Source organism: Heloderma suspectum, chromosome 4 (genome assembly GCF_057233095.1).
Source record: "Heloderma suspectum isolate Gila_16-S chromosome 4, 16-S_ref, whole genome shotgun sequence".
Classification (NCBI taxonomy): Eukaryota; Metazoa; Chordata; class Lepidosauria; order Squamata; family Helodermatidae; genus Heloderma; species Heloderma suspectum.
The window spans coordinates 39,221,366-39,242,924 of record NC_139461.1 but is presented as its reverse complement, the minus strand read 5'-3'; the positions used below and the strand labels follow the sequence as shown (position 1 = coordinate 39,242,924).

Sequence of the window (21,559 nt, the reverse complement as noted above, 5' to 3'; positions counted from 1 at the left end):
CCAGAGTCTAAAGTTAGCGAACGGCACCACTGGGAGCTGCTTTTCTGCGGGCCCATCCCTACGTGCTGATGAGGTGTTGAAAGGCCCATCACCACATGTGGATAAAGCCAATTGTGTGGATTCCCACCACACCACATTTGTCCAATCCATGGGATGGTGAGCTATTGACATTACAGCAGTGGCATGGGATGAATTCACAGGAAACAGCCCCCCTTCCTTTATTTAAGTATGTATATGCTACTTTTCAACTTCACAGCCCCCAAAGCAGCTCACAACTGTAACAGCCATAAAACATTTAAAAATGAATACAATCATAAAACGCAAAGGCAGCCCATGTTGGCTATAAGAAAAAAACCCAAATCCACATTAGGGTAATACTGTGATTAGGCCAACTTAAGGTCACAAAATAGCTATCAAGCTTTTGAGTTCTCCAGAATTCTTCATCACAACCCGCCGCCCCCCCACAAAGGGGGAGGGAGGAAAAAAGTGGCTGATGTTGAGGCCGCAGAGTCTGCATTTAGTCACAGTCAGAAGATGGAACGCAGGGGGAGGCTGCAGACAGTCAAATTAGGATATACAAGGCGCTGTGATGGTTTTAGGTTGCATCTAGGACTGCCCCTAGGACGGCTGGGGTGAAGAAGCAAACGAACATGTTTTGAAGATGTAAAACCCAGCTGTTACGCAGAACTGTCTCTGTCCTGAGGCTAAACACAGCAGCAGCAGCAGCAGCAAACAAAATCAACACAACAGCATTCAAAGGCAGGCAATAAACAGCTAGAAAACAGAATTTAATAACCAAGTACATCATAACATCTAAAGGGCACCTATGTGATCCTGTGAACAACCCCAAAATACTGTTCTGCCTCCTGGAGAGAGGAGATGCTAGAAAATCAGCTGACTTTATAGAATCCGTTGCTGCAGCCCGATAATTACAGAGAACAAAGCGATTGCTGGACCATAACACTGTATTATGGGAACTCACACAACTTTTGTACCTTCATCTGTTTCGCTAAAGTGCAGGCCAGGCATGAGTGTTAAGAGCACAGCAGGGGAGCTGGCAGACCCTTCTCCCTGTTCCAGCTGGCGGTGACTTTATATTGTGCCATTCTTTCAAAAGGAGTCTGTCTATCAAGGCCGCAGTGACAGATGGTTGTTGTTTTTTAATGTTATTCCTTCTAGGTTCTATGATGGGAAAAAGTGAGGGACCTGAAGGAGCTTAGAGAAAGCAAAGGTAGCCGTGTTGGCCAACAGAAACATTCCAAAATCCTTATCACTGTAACACTATTATTAGGCCAATTCAAACGTCACAAAACACTGTGCAAACTTGCACAATTTTTTATGACCTGAGTTGGCCTAAAGAAGTCTTGTAGTGATAAGGATTTTTGAATGTTTCTTTTGGGGTTTAGAATCCTTACCATGGATTGTGTAGCAGACCATAGGTCCTGACATAAGCCAAGCCAGGTGATCTGTCCAGAAGCCTTCAGAGATCATGTAGGTGCCAAGACATCCCATGGCACAAAAGCCCAGAATTTCATTATATTATAGGCCTCGCAATGACTATTCAATGGCAATCATGACAGAAAATGCAGTGGTGTGGTGGTAAATATTGAAGTGCAGGAGCTCATCATGATATTCCGTGTATACACATATACACACAAAGAGCAGCAGTACATAGCACAATACCCAATTTATTAATGCATTATTAATGGGAGTAAGCGCCACAAAGTAAGTATTTAAGGTTGAAATCCTATGCACCATTTCCTGGGAGCGAGTCCCATTGACTCAACTGGTCTTACTTGTGAATGAGAGACCACCTAGCCCAGAACTCTCTTGGTGGTGGAACATACAAAAGGGCCTCTGATGAAAATTGCAAATTATGGTCAAGCTCATACCAGCAGAGGTAGTTTTTCAGATATCCTGGCCCAAACCCATTTACGGCTTTATAGGTCAAAACTAGTAATTTGAATTGGTCTCAGAAACAAATTGGAAGCCACTGTAGTGAGCTAGTTCAATGGCGGTGTTATATGGCCTATAAAGCACATGCCAAACAACAGTCTGCATTTTACACTAGCTGTCATTTCCAAGCACTTTCCAAGGGCAGCCCCACACAGAGTCAATTATAGTAGTCTAACCAAGGGGTTATTAAAGTATGGGCCACTGTGGCCAGATCTCCCTTCCCAAAGAAGGGCCACAGCTGGCATACTTGGTAAAGGCACTCCTGGCCACAGCAGCCACATGGCCCTCCAGGAACAATGCTGGATCCAAGAGCAACTCCAACCTGGTCCTTCAGAGAGAGTGCAACCCTATTCAGAACAGGTTGTACCCCCAATCCCAGGCTGGATTGCTTACTGACCAACTGAACCTCTGTCTTGGCTGGACTGAGCTTCAGTTTGTTCATCCACACCCAATCCCTCATTACATCCAGACAACAGTTCAAGGCTTTCACAGCCTCCTTCGTAGCCATGGAAAAAGAGAGATACAGCTAGGTGACATCAGCATAGTGATGAGACCCAGCCCTAGAATTCCAGATGACCTTCTCCTGTGCCTTCATGCAGATGTTCAAAAAGAATAGGAGACTAAACAGAGCCCTGAGGAATCTCATCGGCAAATGGCCATGGGGCTAAGCAATAGTCCTCCAACACCACCTTCTGGGTATGTTGAGCCAAACAGGACCAGAACCACTGCAAAATGGTGCTAAGTCGCATATCAGTCAAACATCCCAGAAGGATACCATGATTAATAGTATTGAATGCCATTGAGAGGTCCAGCAGAACCAAGAAGGGCAGACTCCCTGCATGTAGTCCACAGTGTAGGTTAACGCTCAGGCTGTTTCTGTCCCCAAATCATGCCTAAATCCATACTGGAAAGGATCCAAATAATCAACTTCATCCAAGAAAGTCTGGGGTTGTGGCACCATCACTTGCTCTAAGGAAGACTGGAAACTGGCTGATAATTCTTGGGATCCAATGAAGGCTTCTGTAGGAAAGGTCTTACAATCATTTATTTCAGAGGAGTTGAAACATAGACCTCTTTCAAAGGAGCGTTTATGCTCCTCCACTACCCACCCCCCTCTGGCAGCTCTTATCAGCCGGGATGGACAGGGGACTAATGAACAAGTGGCTGGTCTTAGTCCTCCAAGAAATTTGTCCATATCCACTGAAGAAAAACTGGCCAAGCAGTTTCTTCAATTGCATCGTCAGAGAATCTGCTCTCAATGTGGACTCCAAATTGGAGCAGATATGAGTGGTTTTATCTGCAAAGTGTGTTGCAAATTCATCAGAGTGTGTTTCCAAGGGCTTCTCCTCACTACCCTGGCATCTAGAGTTCTTAGTTCTAGCCTAACAAGCTCATGACAGAATATATCTCTAAGGCCAAAATTTTATGCACACTTACCTGGGATTATGCCCCACTGAACACACAGGGACTTACATCTGACTAAGTATGTATAGAGTTGCACTATTAGACTTAAAGATGCCGGGAGACCCTGTTGTTTTTGCTACAATGGATTCACATGGATACTGTCTTCCAAGGATTGCTAGTATGAGATAAGAATCCTTTAGAATCTATGTTCTAACCACTAGACCATACTAGTCTAGTTTGTAAAAAGGCTGCATGAAAGTTCTCGCCAGCACTCTTTTAACAAATTCACAGTATTGCTGAACCATACACACTGCAGCGTTGACAATAATATTCAATTTACATGAGCTAAGGCAACACTTTGCACTTTGCCAATGACAATGACTGATGGTTAAGCGCTTATTAGTGTGGGTAAAGAGTATACAACTCAAAGCATTCTGAAGACCAATTTTATATTTTGTATTAACTCAAAGGGCTACATCACTACAATAACCATGGGGAAGCATTTGTTACAATTTTAACCCATTGTTTTCTTTTGAACTCTTTCTCGAATAATCCATTTTTCTCAGGTATCCCAATCACATGTACCACTACAGATCTCTCCCAACTCCCTTCTTTCTTTATCATGCCACCCTTTCTGAGCCTTTTTACACAAGACTTTTATTGTGCACTCATGATTCCTCACTCACGGTAGTTTGTAAAAAATCTTTACGTAGCCTATTACTTGAAGAACAGGGATGCAAATGGCATCCACTATGCAGAGGCGGCCGGCAGCTCAGTGGACTTGCTGCGGAGCAGAGCCGACCAGGGCCGGCAAGGATTCTGGGGGGGAGGGACGAATCGCCTCCCCCCCGTGGACCCAAGGTAAGGGGGTTTCGCACACCTCTACGGCCCGGTTCCTAACAGGCCATGGACCGGGACCGGTCCGTGGCCCGGGAGTTGGGGTCCCCTGCTTTACACAATGCCATCATCCTCCAGGGCCTCTCCTGTGCTTTGTGACCATTATCGTGGTTTTTTTCCTAATGAGGAAAGCGTAGTATTTTTCTCAGAATGGTCTCTATAACGCCATAGAACTCTCATGTAATTGTACAATTCTGCTATCCCACAGTGCCACCGAGTGGTTGTATAATGGAACATAGAGAAAGCCAGAGAAAGAAAACCCCGTGTGTGTGCGCGTGTGCACGTGTGTAAAGGAGCCAATCTTAACCCTGCAAAGAATCCGGAAGCACAAGCCTTGGTAATGGTGCGGTTTAAAAGCTTCACATAGAAAAGCCCTCTGTCTCCACTCCGCAACACTCTCCACTCTTCCTGAACCTCATAGTGACCCCTCTCCCTCAAACCCCCATTTCTCCCTCTCCTGCATTTCTCCAAACCTCTATCTCTCAGCTGCCCCGTTTTTTGGTTTCCTCTACCCTGTTTCTGTAACTACAATTTTGTCTCCCCTCCCGCATTTTCTGTTTCTCTACCCCACAAACCCTGCACCCCATCTCCCAATTTCCCCACTTTTCTTCCTTTGGTCTGTGTTCTCTCTATTTCTATCATCCTCCCTACCCACCCCCTACACACTTTATTTCTATTCCTCCTTGCTGAGTTTGGAAACCTGAATTTTTTTTAAAAAAAACCTCCAGCAAAGTAGAGCTCCACCACCATCAAACAGCTCTTGCCATTAGGAAGTTTCTCCTAATGTTCCACTGAAATCTACGCCTTTCCCCTGGAATGTTCACCCAGTGGTTCTAATCCTGCCCCTTGGAGCAACAGAAAACAAGTCTGCTCCATCTTTTATATGGTGGCCCTTCTGATATTTGAAAACCGCTATCACATCTCCCCTTAATCTTTTCTTCTCCAGCCTAAATATACAAAACTCTTTCCATCATTCCTCATTCAGACCCCTTTCCTGGCTGCCCTCCTCTGGACACTCTCCAGTTTGTCAATGTCCTTCCATTGTGCAAGGGAAGTTCAAAGCCAATAAATGCTTCAAGCAAGTATGGAAAATGTCCAAATCATATTGCTTGTTTGTGAATCAAAGCTAATATTTTAATAGTCAGGTCTTGGAAGAAAATTTATTTTTTTTCGGAATGTAACACAGTTTGCAAGTCCCAAGACTCATGCGGATGTATCTGTTCTGATATGAGTCGCAATGATCAGTAATGCATTTAATCCACACAGACACATCTTATTGCTTACTATTCAATGCAAATTCTCTCTTTTGAAACACTGAGTAATCATTTGAAATAGGTGCCTGGTTTTTGTGCAGTGCATCTCCTGGAATGATCAGAACATTTATAATCGTGTGTTTCATCTGGCAAAAATTATTTACAGTTCTGCAGAAATTGCAGTTATTAGCTTACAGCCAGGGTGCAGAACTTCTTTCAGCCCAAGGGCAGAATTCAATTTTGGAGACACTCTAGAGGGCCACATTCTAGTGGTGGGTGGGGCCAAAGACAACAGGGTGTGAGGCCCCAACCCCCCCCCCCCAACTACCAGCATAAGTAAAACTTAAACCTCTTACCGCCAATAAGTAAGCCTTAGGAGAAGCGTTTCGACCTTTTAGAATGTGAAAAACCTGCACAAAAGCTGGGGAACTGCCAAATGATAGTTGATCAGAGAGAATGGGGTGGGCCCCAGGGAAGGAGGCATCTGGGTAACTCCAGAGGGCTGGACTGAGATCCCCCAGTGGCCAAATTTGGCCCCCAGCCTGAAGTTCTATATCCTGGCTTACATGTTGCCTTGATCATTAAACAACAATAAATCATTTAATTAAAACTAGCTCCAAAGATGTGCGTAGGGAAGAAATAGTAATCCTGCTACAAGCTGATTTCTAATTAAAAAGATATTTTGCAGCCATTTATAAGACACTGAAATGGGCTGAAGTACATGATTTTAAAAAGCCCTCACAAATATGTAATTTAATCATTAAGAAAATGAGAAGAAATATCAAAATCACATGATGAGATTCTAATGTGGATTAGAATCCATACTTCATATCACAGATAGTATTCTCAAGATACTGAAGAGGATTAGTTCCTATTTAACACACTTTAACAAGCCCCTGACTGACACACTCAGGGTGGCTAAATGGTGGTTTCTCCCCTACTCTCTCAGTGCAACCTTATGGGAGTATTCTGTGCCATTTATTGTGTATATACTGCCTGAAGGCTGCAATCCTACTCACTTACCAGCAACTCAGTGGGGATTACCTCTGAGTAGACATGTATAGGATTGCACTGAAATACGTGCGTGTGTGTCCTAATCTCATAATACACCACATTTCCCCTTTAACCACAGGAAAACAGACCGTTTTATTCTTCGTGTTAGGAGCCTTACATCTGGAAGCACCCTTTGACAACAGACTAGACATGGGAAGGCCCGGAAAAAACGTGGACAGAAAAAAAATCCCCTCAATTTTCAAAAAAATCCCCGGGGAGAGGAAATGGGTGGGTTTTCCCTTCATTTTTATCTATTCCCCCCCACCCCATTTTTCCATTTTTTCTCAGGCCTTCACATCTCCACAAGAGACTGAACATAAAGTGTCAAAACACCTTTAAATGATCAGATGGGGGGGGGGGTACCAAAAACGTCTTCTTTCTTAAGATACTGCTTCATTACTTCCCCATCCAGCAGGTTTCCTATGATGCCAATGAACCTTGCATGCTACTTTGTGTCTCCAATACATGTTCCCTGCTTCTTCCCCTCCCTCTGCAACTAGCAGACTGTTCTCTGCATTTGTAGCAGGGCTCAGTGCATCCAGCCCCCTCGCCTCCCAAAATATTAGCATGTTCCCATATAGTAAGAATAACAGATAAAGAAGTCCAAACAGGCTTCGAGTTTTTATTTGGAAGTAACATAGCTTGAGTCCGGCAGGAGAGATCAAGATGCTTATAACATTAGGGAAAAGATAACTGTGCAGCTCGAGTTTCATGTGCCTTGTGTTTAATAGCAAGCACTATGAGCTTGGGGACAGATCCTTTCCCAAACAGTAAATGGGTGCTTTGCAGAACCACTGAAAATGCATCATGCGATATGCAAGAGCAACCAGTCTTTATTCATATGTTCAGATGCGTTACATCCCATCAGATCTCTTTTCCAGAAATGAGCATGAAGAAACCACATTGGCTCCACGCATTACTGCCACTCAGTTTACAGAATGATCCTATGGTACTGCTACAGCAGCGTTATGTACTCGGTTGCACATCTATGCACGCCCAGCAGCAAAGCAGAAGAAACGAGAGATAACGGAGCAACACCAACAGTCACCCCCATAGTGACCCTGGCAATTCTGTCATTACCCAGCAATGACGACACTGTGCCGAGAAAGCAACACCCCCACAGTATCTGTAATAAGTTTGGGTCCATATCTTAAGAAGATAACATGGTGGTTTTTATTAAATAGAGTTGTAACAACAAGCAGTTCTTTGCTGGAGCCCTCCCAGCCAGTCCAGGCTCTACCCACCTTACCCCACTCTCCGGGGATCATCTCCAAATTCCCATCCCAATGTTTCTTGTAAGGAAATGTCTCTAAATTACTACAATCACTACATCTCCTTTTTTCTCAACCAACAGTAACAAACATGGACAGTCAACTCTGAACTAAATTCTGTAGAGGAGAGGTCACTAGCACATCACTTTAGAGTGAGTCTTTACCACTCACTTCCCTGCTCTATACCAGGCTGCTCTGCAAGTTTCTGTAAGTCTCTGTGGAGCTTTCACCAGCCTTCCTGACCGCTGGGGCATCTCACCTTCCTTCACTTTGTCTTCCGTAATGTCATGCTGAGGAACAACCCTTTTTTCATCCTGCTCCTGTAACCATGCAAGCAGTGCTGATGTACAATCTGCTTCGTTCTCACCTGCTGAAGCAACTGTGTAATTTTGGGGGAGTGCCTGGAGATCGCGACGATTACACCGAAAAGTCTCTCCCTGATCTGTCTGAATTAAATATGATCATGGATGCACTAGCTGCTGGACAGTGCCCCTCTGATCCCAGATATTGGAGCTGTAATTTCTCATGCACACTTTGTCACCTGGTTGCAGGCCAGGGAGCTCTTTTTTTTTTTTTTTGTCAAAATGATGTTTTTGCAGTTGCTTCAGAACTTTTCTTTTTTTCTTTTTCTTTCTTTCTTCATACATCTATATGGTCAAGCCTTGTAAGTAATTCCGCAGTTATGGGTACTGTAGAACATATTCTTCTTCCCATGAGTAACTGTGCAGGGAACCAGCCACTGTCCAGTGGTGTACTGCGGTAAGCCAATAGTGCTTTATATAAATCCCCTCTGCTGTCAGCTGCCTTTTTCATCACGTTTTAAACAGTTTGGATGGACCTTTCCACAAGACCACTGGATTGGGGGTAATGGGGACTTGATGTACTGTGATGAAAGTTCCAGTCCTTTGCAAACTGCTTAAACTCTGAACTGGAAAACTGAGGCATTGACATTGTCAACTGACATTGTCACTAAACAGTTCACATGGAATTCTGTGCCTTGCAAACACTGCCTTCAGGCTAGCTATCACTGACGCACTGCTTGTACCATTCAGATTGCAGATCTCCGGATACAAAGAGGAATACTCAGTAACAATCAAGTATGTTCATGAATTCCAAGTGAAGAGGGCGGTGCCTACCTTCACATATACCCTCGGTGGGACAGGGTGTGGAAGCAGAGGCTCTGCCTGCTGGGATGGCTGGAACTTTAAACAAGTGAAGCAGCTTGCTACTGTGTTAGCAATATCCTGGTTGATCCATGGCCAATACATGACCTCCCATGCCCTCTTCTTACATTTTTCAGTTCCTAGATGACCTTCATGGATCTTTCTGAGCATTTCATGCCGGAGGATCCTTGGAATCACTACCTTGCTGCCTTTGAAAATCACCCCATCTATTACTGAGAGGTCATGCCTGCAGTGCCAGTACTCCCATAGGCTTGGATCACAGCTGCAGCGGTCCTGTAGCCACCCTTCAAGTATATGTTTTTTTAGGAGACCTATGGCCTCATCGTTCTCCGTTTCCACTTTGATTAGCTGGAATTTTCTATCAGATATGGGAAGTGACTGTACTATCAGATCTACATATGCCTGCACCTGTCAGAAATATGCTTTGGGTGTAATGAAGGTTGTATGGCCCTGGACAGTGCATCTGCTGTGGACATCAATTTTCCTGGTGTGTAAAACACAGTCAAGTCATATTTTTGTAGTTTGAGCATCATTCTTTGGATTCTCAAAGTGCAGTCATTTAATGGCTTCTCAAACCATGCTATCAGAGGTTTATGGTCAGTTTCTTCTTGCACTTTCTGTCTATAGATAAACTGGTGAAATCTCTGGCAAGCAAACAGGATGCCCAACAGCTCTTTTTTGATCTGGGCATACCTGGTTTCTGCCTCTGTCAATGCCTTGGATGCATATGCCACTGGTTGCCAGCAACCACCATGGTCCTACATAATCACTGCACCCAGCCCTGATTGTGAGGCATCAGAAGAAATCTTGAGTGGCTTGCCAGAATCATAGAATTTTAACACACGGGCTTTGATAAGTTCCTGTTTCAAGATGGTCCATGCTTCCTCCTGTGGTGCATCCCAGAACCACTCATGTTTGTTTTCAAGAAGTGCCCAGAGGGGTGTTGCTTTAGATGACAAACTTGGTATAAATTTCCCAAGGTAATTAACCATCCTTAGGAATCACTGTACATCTTTCTTGGACTGGGGCCGTGGCATCATTTCATTGGCCTCAACCTTTCTCTTGTCAGGTTTTACCACCTCAGTAGAGATCACATTTCCCAAAAATGTCAGCTCAGTGACTCCAAACACATATTTTTCTTTATTTAATTTCAGATTTGCTGCTCTTGTTGCATCTCAGACCTTCTGAAGCCTCAGATCAGCTTTGGTAGAACCCCACAGAAGGATATCATGCACTGAGGTGGCCACTCCATCAATGTGCTCATATATCATGTGTATAGTTCTATGGTACACTTCAGATGCTGAAGCCACACCAAATGGGAGCTGCAGAAAATAATATCTGCCAAAGGGCGTATTAAATGTGCCGAGTCTGAAGCTCTCCTCTGTGAGTTTTAATTGCCAAAAGCCGGGGGACGCATCAAGTTTACTGAAAAAACAGGCATTTGCAAACTGTGCCATGATTTCCTACCTAGTTGGAAGTTTGAAATGCTCTGTCTTGATAGACTTGTTGAGGCTTCTGGGATCAAGACATACCCGTATCTTGCCATTCTCTACAATGACTAGAGAGCCCACCCATTCTGTGGGTTCCTCAACCTTCTCTATGACCTTTAAAGCCTCCATCCTCGAGAGCTCCAGAGCTTGTCACGGAGTGTAAAAGGCACTCTTCTGCATGGATGGATCACTGGGGAAGCTTATTTATTTATTTGGATGGTATGTTCACTTGGTAAACACCCAAATCCTTCAAATATATCTTCATAATGCAAAAGAAGTGTCTCATACTCTTTTCCCCCATTGGTTTGTATGGCCAGTACCCGTTTAACCAGGTTCAGCTTCTCACATGCCGCCAAACCTGGAATTGGAGTCACCTGTTTAGGAACTATAATAAATGCCAAGTTATGCACAGTGTCTTTGCACCTGATGATGGCAATGCAGCGCCACTTTACTGGTATCTTTACTCCAGAATACCCAGTTAGTTGAATACCTGTGGGATGTATTTTTGGCCTTACTTGGAGCCTTTCATAAACTTCTTCAGGCAACGCATTAACCTGAGCACCTGTGTCTAGCTTAAAGGACACCATTGTTCCTTGTACTTCCACTGGCAGATTCCAGTCCTTCCCATTCTCTCTGTCTGATTCCACGACATCCACAAAAACCTGTTTCTCCTGCTCAACAGCATGTACGTTTTAGTACTTGTGACCTGCAATATTTTGCAAAGTGGTTGTGCTTCCCACAGACCTTCCCAAATTCAACACGCTGTTTTTGCCTGTGCTGCCTGCCAGTTTCTGCAAGCTTCACTCCACCCTCTGCTTCCTTTCCCAGGAGCTTCGTTAGGTGGCTGGCTAGGGATGGTGGAGAATTTCTCCCCGAATCTTCGGGAGGCCGAATGCCAACGCATTCGGCCCCCCGAAATTGGTGGGGAAATTCTCCGCCTGCCCCCCCGCCCCCCCCTGGGATGGGACTTACCGTGGCCGAATGTCCCTCTCGGCAGTGGGTCCCGGTGGCGGTTCAGCGGCGTTTCGTGGGGGGCGGGGGCCGGTCTCCCAACTGGCTGCCGCCGCCGCCATTGCAAAAAAAAAAAAGTGCAGTAAAAAACAACAACACACACCCGTGATAGGCTACGTAACGATTTACGTAGCCTATCATGGCTAGATTTCCAAAGTCACCTGTTATAGGCTACGTGACGATTTACATAGCCTATCACGGCTGACTTTGGAAATCTAGCCGTGATAGGCTACGTAAATCGTTACGTAGCCTATCACGGGTATGTGTGTGTTTGTTTTTGTTTTTTACTTTTTTTTCCGCGGCCGGGTAGACGGGGCACTTCTACCCGGCCTGAATTTCGCCGGCGAGGGATGGGGCGCCTCCCCCCCGGCCTGAATTTTGGCCGGGCAAGGCGGGGCGCCTCCTCCCCCTCGCCTGAACTTCGGGGGGAGAACCGAGGCGCCTCCCCCCCACCGCGAAGCAAGCTTCGAGAACAGGTAAGGGACTTTCGCCCATCCCTAGTGGCTGCTGCACTCTCACATTTAAATTTTGCTGGCCCTGTTGTTGCTTGCTTAATGAATGGTCAGTCTCTTCAGCTGCCCACAGTTCTTTTGCTTGGGCCCTCGCTACCTCTGCTGCCCTTGCATATCTTGAGAGTTTTTTCTAGTGTGAGATCTTCTTCATGCAACAGCCTTTCTTGTATTGCATTCTCCCTAATACCACAAATAATCCAGTCTCTGATCAGTCTGTCAGGGACCCAAAGGCACAGGTCTTGCTAAGAGTTTTGAGCTCCATAGTATATTGCTCTACACTTTCATCCATTTTCTGGGTGCATGTAAAAAAAAAATATGCCTTTCATTCTTTTTGGGTATACAATACTCCTCAAATTTTAACATTACTGCACTGAACTTCATGTTTTCCCCTTCCGCAAACTGGAAGTTATTGTAAATCTCTAGTGCTTCCTCCCCCACCACATGAAGCAGTATCGACGATTTTACTTTATCAGAGTTCCCTTCAGCCCCTGTGGCTGCCAAATAGAGTTCAAATCTTTGCCTGAATTTTCTCCAGTTTTCTGCAACATTCCCAGACATTTGCAGGCTGGATGGGCGTTGTAACAGCTCCATAGTTACCTTTGTGCTGCAGAAGCTGGTGGTTCTGCTGCTAAATCAAGGCCAGGCCACAGGCCTTGTGTAGGGCCCTGCTTGCCCACAGCACTCAGCTAGCCCAAGGCAGAAGAAAGCTACACAGTTTCAGAATCCTTGTGGCCTCCACTTCTGACACCATGCAATAAGTTTGGGTCCATATCTTAAGAAGATAACATGGTGGTTTGTATTGAACAGAGTTGTAACAACAAGCAGTTCTTTGTTGGAGCTCTCCCAGCTAGTCCAGGCTCCACCCTCTCACCCCACTCTCCAGGGATCATCTCCAAATTCCCATCCCAATGTTTCTTGTAAGGAAATGTCTCTAAATTACTACAATCACTGTAGTACCCATGCAGGCAGGGCACCAATCACCATGCAATGACGGCAGGAACATCATGACACCATGGTACACAGGTTGCATCTCCCACACACAATGTATATGAGCAGGCTAAGGTCTTACAGTGCCTCACTCATCGAAGGCCTTGATGGCTCAGTGGTTAGGAGCACATCAGCCAACTCCTGCAGCTGCAAGCTCCAGGGCTCTCCCCCTGTGGAGTGGCAGCCCAAATACAGCCTACAAACAGCATTTTTAACATGGAAATAGCCAGTACCGGATAGGGAAGGAAGGAGTGCCAAGCCAACAGCCCACTCCATCAACAGAGGCTGGTGGCTCTGATGCCAGTAGGGCAGGGAATTTGCTTCGTTTTTCAGTCAGAACCAGTCAGAACTCTAAAGGACCTATACAAGGTCTTGATTGAAACCTGGAGCAGATTCACTGTCCCACTGATATCGGAGCCACCAACCTCCACTGCACTCCGTATCCCAGACGCTAGGAAGTGATATGCTGAGTCCACTGACAACAGATCCTGCCAGGTGAAGGATTTCAACTATGGTTGCAGTGATTCCACAGTCAGTCTTTGTATAACTGCATCTCTAACAGGTTTGTGTTGGTGTTTGTGTGACGGGAACAAGCCATTTGCAAGGGAGAGGGATGTGGGACAACACAAAGAAGAAAGCACACAGCAAACTCACAAGAGGCCATACTTATCAGCCTATGCTGATATACCAGCTGTGACTGGGCGGTTCCAGACACCACTTTTTATTGCACCATCACCATCACCCTACCTCATTCGTGGAATTTTATGGGAGGTCCAGACAGTGTCATCTTCCACTCATAAGCCTCCCACGTTCCCCCACGATTTCTTCCATATTTTTTTCTTACTGCAGAAAATCAGTGGTCAGGAGTCATGGGAATTGTAGACCAAAGCATCTGGAGGGCACCAGGTTGGGGAAAGCTGATCTAAAGGAACATCTCCTCCTGTACTCAAGCCCTCAGGTCATCTCTGGAGGACCTCCTCTGGGTGCCCCCACCAAAAGAAGAGGTGGATGGCTAGAAAAGAGAGAGCCTTTCTACACAAGGCTTTTATTAAGTGCTTGTGACAGCTCAATCACAGTAGTTTGCAGGTCCTTTACATGACGTCATCCTCCTCCAGGGCCTCTCCTGTGTTTTTCAACCATTATCACAGGTTTTTTTCCCTAAAGAGGTAAGTCTGATATTATTTAGAAATGGTGGAAGAGAGTCTTCTGTAATTGCGCAGTTCCATTATACCACACTGCCATCTAGTAGTTATATAATGAAACATATAGAAAGGCAGAGAAAGACACACACACACCTGGAAAAAAGCATGTGTAAAGGAGCTGATCTTAATCCTGCAAAGAATCCGGAAACAGAAGCCTCGGTAAATGCGCAGGATAAAAGCCGCATGCAGAAATGCCCAGAGGGCCTTCTCAGATGTGGCACTGTATATATGGAATACCCTCCCCTCACCTGGCACTGACACTGCTATCTTTAAGGCATCAGGCAAAGTCTTTTCTCCCAGGCACGTTAGGCTTTTAGACTAGAATTTATGGCTATTTTTATATATTGTTTTTCCTGTGCTGTTTGTGCTTTTTGTATCACATTTTATTCTTTTAGCTTTGTCAGCTGTGTCCAGAGAACTCTTATCATTGGGCATATTAAAAATATAAGGAAAAAAATAATACAGTGACCCAGGGTGAAACTATACATTGCATTAGTTTGCGCAGGTTGTAGCAGAGGCTTATCTTTTCTTTTCTTTTTTTACTCTAAAGTAAGTGGTCCCAATTCAGATTGTGAACACTGTGTACTGGGGTGGGAGGAGTTAAGTCTCCCCCCACCATTTGCTTCCCCAAGTCCACAAAGACACATGGGGATTTTAAAAAAAGGGAAAAAAGCCTCCATTAGCACCATTCTTTTCAACTGCACACGCACAGAGGGCACTGGATTTCAGGAAGCAAATGGGGGAGGGAGGTTTAATCCACCCTCCTAGTGCATGGTGGTCCAAATCTTAATTGGGGCCACATGAACTTACTCTAGAGCAAAAAACACAACACCTCAGCTACATGCTACACTATTAACACAATGTGTAGTCTGATGCCCAAAAGGTAGTTCAGTGAGAAGCAGAAGTGTGGGCTTCTTTTAGCCCCTCTTGAGGGAGACATAAATGTGGCTCCACAAGGAAAAGCCCCCATTTTGGAGGTCCTACTGGCAACAATAAGTTTCAATGGAAAGGCAGCAGGACTAGTCCAGCATTCTGCTTCCCAGATCGGCAAAGTAGAAATGTCTCCAAGACGCACACAAATAGGGCATGAAAGGAACAGGTCGCCAAAGTACCGAACCCCTCCCCACTCCCCAACAGCAAGTAGTATTGAATGGCACATTGCCACTGAACATCTCGCTGTCATGGCTGTTAGCTGTTAATAGACACGTCCTCCATACACTTGTCTAATCTCCTTTTAAAGCTAACTAAACCTGCGGCCATCACCACATCCTGTTGCACAAATTAATTACATACAGTGTGGAAAAGTAATTTCTTTCATCAAGCCCAAATCTCCTGCCCATCAGTTCAATTGAGTACTAGTATTATGAGAGAGGGACAAAAATATATGTTTTATCAATTTTCACCATACCATTCGTACTTCCATAAATCTCCCTTTCCTTGTCTTTCCCTCCATAAACTAAAATTCCTCTAATATCTTAGCCTTTGCTTGTATGGAAGGAGCTCTGATCCTTTATTATTTTGGTTGCTTTTTTGGTACCTTTTCCTGCCCCATGCTAGCTAAAACACACCCAAGAACGGGAAAAGGGGGAGAAGGGGGATAGAGAGAAGTGACACCTCAGAGTGCAAGAGACCTTGGGTAATGGAGGTCAAATATATATTCTGTAAAACTGTTGCCTCCTGAATGGATACTGCCAAGCCGTAGAAGTAATGCCTTGGCAGCAGGAGAAGAGTAACCGACAAGGCTTTTAGAAATCTCCTGGAGGAGGGAAGATTTGAGGTTAACTGGCAAAGCTGCTTTCTCAAGAACAGAATGAACCTTGACATAACCTTCAAGCCACAGATCTGCATAAGTGTTGCACTGGCAATGTAATGGGTGAGCAAAAACTCCATTACAACTATACAGTGAATATGTCTGCCCTGAATAAGAGGCGGGTTTGAGTTAGGGCTTGGTTGCTCTCAAAATCAGATCTCTGACAAAATAGTGGCCATCGTGCAAATAGAAAGGGCCTCCTGTTATCTTTAAGATGGGGATGGGGTACCGAAGGGCTGAATTACAGAGAAGCTCCTGGGGACCACATTCCAGTGGTGGGCGTGGGCAAAGGCAAAAGGGGTGAAGCCCCAAATTCCAAAAATACCATCATATTGTAGCTTAAAGCTCTTACTTTTCATATATGTGGGAAAAAATACTTTTGTTAATTGTAGTGGAGGTTACTTTCAAATACATACGTTTGGTATTTCAGCCTTAGAGTAGGGATGTCCATCACTTGGAAATCCAGCCCTTTGGGGGTTCAATGCAGTTCCGCTGCCTGCCTGATTCAGCTTGCATTTGTGAGCTGAGCTGTGAGTTTTCAGAACTCTGGGGACTTGTTGCTTATTTTTTTCTTTTGTCAGGTCACAGTTCGCACAAATAGAGATTTGCACAAATTGCTGCCAAAATTTGCATAATTTGTACAAATTGCGGTTGTACTTTGCACAATTTGTGCAAATTACACAAATCTGTGCAAACTGCAACCATAATTTGCGGAAATTGAAAAACGTAGAAAATCCACTAACTGGCCCAACTTGCTGCAGACCAAGTCAGGCCAATAAGCAGAAAATGGACCAAAGTCTGGGAGACCGAACCAATGAAAACTCATCAAACTCCACCCCACAAACAGATTGCTCCAACAACCCTACTTTAGATTCAGAGGTGTAAGAGAGGCACCAAGAGTTAGGAAATCCAAATGGCAGGGGGACTCCTTGCTGTATCTTTTTAATGGAGACCAAAGTCTTCAGTCTGAACTTCAACACCATCTCACTCTGCCTACTGCTTAGATGAATAATGGGATATAGTTTTAGGTGCCAAATTACCAGAGAATGAAAATGCATTCAGTGGTGAGCTCACACTGCTGTCTAGCTGAGAGTCTTGCATACATCATCATTGGGTTATATTTTTGAATAAGCAGCGAAAGCATGATTTCTCTATTTATCAGTTCAGAATTCGAATATTATTGCAGCATTGGCCACATGTGATCGTTTTAATGGGTTTGTATGACTCCTTTTTAATACATAATTTGATCATTTTATGGAATTATAGTATTCCTCTGAGATCCGAGCTTCTGCTATAGTAACCATACCACAACTAGACAGAAATGGGTGAAGCCAAACTCAAAGGATATCCCTAACAACAGAACCACCCATTCCAGGCAAATGCCCTGTTGGTTTTTAGTAACACAGGCAGAGCCAATTATGGTATCCCTATTTTTCTGCATGGTGAGGCACCACCTCTCTGTTAGTCCTTAGGAAAACCTGAGATTTTTTAAAAATTTATTCTGCATTGGGGTTATTTTATGGCTTTTATATTTAAGGACTATTTTATCTGCTATTTTGTATTGCTATTTTAAAATTGGGATTTTTAATGTATTGCAGCCATTCCCAACCTGTTGCCCTCCAGATGTATTGGACTACAACTCCCATAATCCCACAGGCTGGGGATGCTGGGAGTTGTAGTCCAGCACATCTGGAGGGTGCCCGGTTGGGGAAAGCTATTGTATTGTATCAATTACTTGTGATCCTCCTTGGGAGGGTAAAAACACCCTAAAAGGTAGAGATGTATGAGAATTCCATTGTGGAGGAGCGGTGAAAACTCAATTGATTTTTCTGGTTCAGCCCTGAGGATTTTGTTCCGTTTCCCCCTGATGGCGTCAACTCGATCTGTAGCGAGTTGAGCCAATACAGATTCTGTATTTTCTTTAATGGTAGCAATTTGTACAGTTATGTGTGAGGTGGGGGAATCCTTAAATTTGTGCAAATGGTGTCATAAGTTTTTTTTTAAAAAAGCTGTTATTGGCAACCTTGCAGAAGACCACACGATGGCATCTCCGCCTGTCATCTATGTAGCTCCCCAGAGGCATATTCCCCTCTTCTTAATATCCTTTTCAGTTTCATTCTCTCCCCATACTTCCTCCTTTGGCCCAGCAGAGTCATATTCCAAAGAACTTGTCAATTCCTGTAAACCCCCCCACCCCCAGGAAGTGCCAAAGTGGAGGATGAAACTGACAAGTTGACACAGCGGCCATCCCTTACCCTGGCCACAGTAGGACCACAACTACAGTTAAGAATTTTGGCCCAAGACTATGGATCTTATTCTTAAATAAACCTATGCTATCTCTCAATCCCACAATTTCTAAGAGGCCTGAACTATGAATATAGTAAGTTGCCTCAATCCACTGAATATAGGCTTTCAGCCCCAATCTAGCAAGAGTTCTGCCTATGTAAGCAGCCTTCTACAGTCAGGGCCAGAAATACTGGAACAAGGATAACTGTTTTGGCAGTTGGCCTCTGTACACCACCACATTCAAGTTGAAAGGAAACACACCCAGATGGGAGCAAAGTCAGGACTTTCAGCTGTAATTCAAGGGGTTTGACAAAAGTGGGGCACTAACCATTCAGGAAGGACAGCCAGTGGCATACACACACACCCATCGTAGGGGGCTCATAAGTAATGGAACAAACCAACATCATTTCAAACTTAAGGATCGCCTTTAATACCTGGATGAAAATTCTTTGCAGTCAATGACTGCCTGAAGTCTGGAACCCATGGACATGACCAAATGCTGAGTTTCCTCCCTCGAGATGCTTTGCCAGGCCTTTACTGCAGCTGCCTTCAGCTGCTGCTTTTTTGGGGGTCTTTCTGCCTTCAGTCTTGTCTTCGGTAAGTGAAAAGCATGCTCTATTGGGTGGAGATCAGGTGACTGACTTGGTCATTGAAGAATATCCCACTTCTTTGCCTTGAGAAACTCTTGGGTAGCTTTTGCTGTATGTTTGGGGTCATTATTCATCTGCAATATGAAGTGGCGTCCTATCAGTTTGGCAGCATTCAGCTGAATCTGAGCAGAAAGTATAGCCCTATACACTTCAGAATTCATCCTGCTGCTTTCATCAGCAGTCAGGTCATCAATAAACACCAGTGACCCGGTTCCATTGGCAGCCATACATGCCCATGCCATAACACTGCCTCCACCATGTTTGGCAGATGATGTGGTATGCTTTGAATCATGAGCTGTTCCTTCCCTTCTCCATACTTTTCTCTTCCCATCATTCTGGTACAAGTTAATCTTGATTTCATTAGTCCACAGAATCTTATTCCAGAACTGGGCAGGCTTTTGTAGGTGTTTGCTGGCAAAGGCTAATCTGGCCTTTCGGTTCTTGAGCGTTCCCAGTGGTTTGCACCTTGTTGTGAAGCCTCTGTATTTACATTCATAAAGCCGTCTCTTGACTGTAGATGTCGACAATGACATGCCTACCTCCGCAAGAGCGTTCTTGACCTGGCTAGATGTTGTGAAAGGGTTCCTCTTCACCATGAGCAGAATTCTGCGATCATCCACTTTAGTTGTCTTCCGTGGTCTGCCAGGTCTTTTGCTGTTGCTGAGCTTGCCAGTTAATTCCTTCTTTTTCAGGATGTTCCAAACTGTTGTATTGGCCTCTCCCACTGTTTTTGCTCTCTCTCTGAGGGGTTTATTCTGTTTCCTCAGCCTAATGATGGCCTCCTTCACTCGCATGGACACCTCTTTGGACCTCATGTTGGGAGTTCCAGTGAACAGCTACCACATGCAAATGTAACACCCAGAACCACCTCCAGGCCTTTTATCTGCTTGATGGGTCATGGGGCACCCAGGAAACAGGCCACACCTGGCCATGCAGCTGCTTGTCAGCCATTCGTTCCATTACTTATGAGCCACCAACGATGGGTGTGTGTGTATGCCCCTGGCTGTCCTTCCTGAATGGTTAGTGCCCCACTTTTGTCAAACCCCTTGAATTACAGCTGAAAGTTCTGACTTCACTCCCATCTGGGTGTGTTTCCTTTCAACTTCAATGTGGTGGTGTACAGAGGCCAACTGCCAAAACAGTTATCCTTGTTCCAATATTTCTGGCCCTAACTGTATGTACTGCTGATGGGGATGTGCATTATCCACATTGCAATGCTTGTCCAAACCCCACTGAATTGGCTGGATGCATCTTGTGATACAAATGGGGATGTAAATCTATATCGAGGGCCACCAGTTTTTACGCATGGGTAGTTGCTGGACTGAGGCCCTTATGTTACTTAGGATGCAATCCTATGCATATTTAGACAGAAAGAAGTCCTGAAATTCCTAGCATTCCCCAGCCAGTATGGCTGGCTGGGGAATGCTGGGAATTGTAGGACATTTTTCTGTCTAAACCTGTATAGGATTGTGCCCTTAGTGTATAATTGGATTTTGTGGGACCTCTCAAGGTGTAAGTGGTGGCTTCAAGTTGAAAGTGTTACTATTAAGACCATGTTCTCAGCTCTCTGATGAATATCAGAGATTTAATTTTAATTTAATCTCTTTAATTTTAAGGCTTAATTTACTTTTCTATTTTGTATTTCTATTAGGTAGATGTATATTCCTCTCACCCTAAATAGTAAGTAGAAGTTTCTCCTCAAGTATCTTTGGCTTTCCGTGAATAATCTGTTAGTACAGAAATTAATAAATAAACAAGTAAAAAATGAAACAGTTTTATAATACCATCTGCAATCTGATGGATTGAATAAGAATAGCATAATTACACATCTGCTCTTTTACTCTTATTAATGACTGTAAAATAAGCACAATATGGTGAAGGTTGTAGTCATGGCAACAAGACACACTAGCCTAAGCAATAAGGAAAAGAATACCATTACAATTCAAGGTGAAATATCTCATCTTTTCACCCAGGTATGAAAAATAATTCAGAAGAATAAATACACATTCCTTTCCTTTTAATATAATGCTAACCAATTTTCTTTGTATAAGTAGTTTATGATGATGATGTAATAATAATAATAATAGCAGCAGCAGCAGCAGCAGCAATAATGAGAGAGTTTATAAATTAAATTAGAACAAAAATGTGAAGCTCCAAAAAGCAAAAATTCACCCTTTGGGTGGTGCAAAACCATGCAGCAGCTAAACATCATACTGTCTACGTGGCTTGAGAAGGCAACCCTTAATGAATCTGCTAGTGCCGCCCTCAAAAGAATGCTCTGGATCTGTCCAACGAATTTCACCAACCATGACTGCTGACTGACTGATTAATCTGAGTTAGAGCCATTTGTCTGTTAATCTTCCCAATTCACAGACTGATACTTTTGTCTCTGATGCACATGGAGCCTGTTCCTCTGCCCACAAATGAAGAGCTAATGTGCTGGTACAGGAAAGGATTTCAGCAGCTGCAACTTTTCTCATCCCCCATATGACAAGCCCCCCACCCCACCATGCCTAGAACACTCAGAAAAAGAGAAAGTCTTTGCATTGATGCTAACGGGCAATTTTTTCCTGAGGCTCTTAGCTGCTCGTAT

The 21,559-nt window shown here is 44.3% G+C and overlaps 1 protein-coding gene across 6 annotated transcripts in view; it reads right to left on the bottom strand.

Moving 5' to 3' along the window:
* The window catches only part of NCALD (neurocalcin delta), a 100,554-nt gene that overhangs the window by 26,478 nt on the left and 52,517 nt on the right, over positions 1 to 21,559 (bottom strand). The window contains exon 1 of one of the 6 annotated variants that reach the window (XM_084849001.1): positions 20,639 to 20,693. The exons of 4 other annotated variants lie outside the window; for them this stretch is intronic. The gene's annotated coding sequence lies outside the window, so the exon portion shown is untranslated. Of the gene's footprint in view, positions 1 to 12,628; positions 12,910 to 20,638; positions 20,694 to 21,559 lie in introns of those variants that run through there. One more of the 6 variants, XM_084848996.1, reaches the window with a different exon arrangement.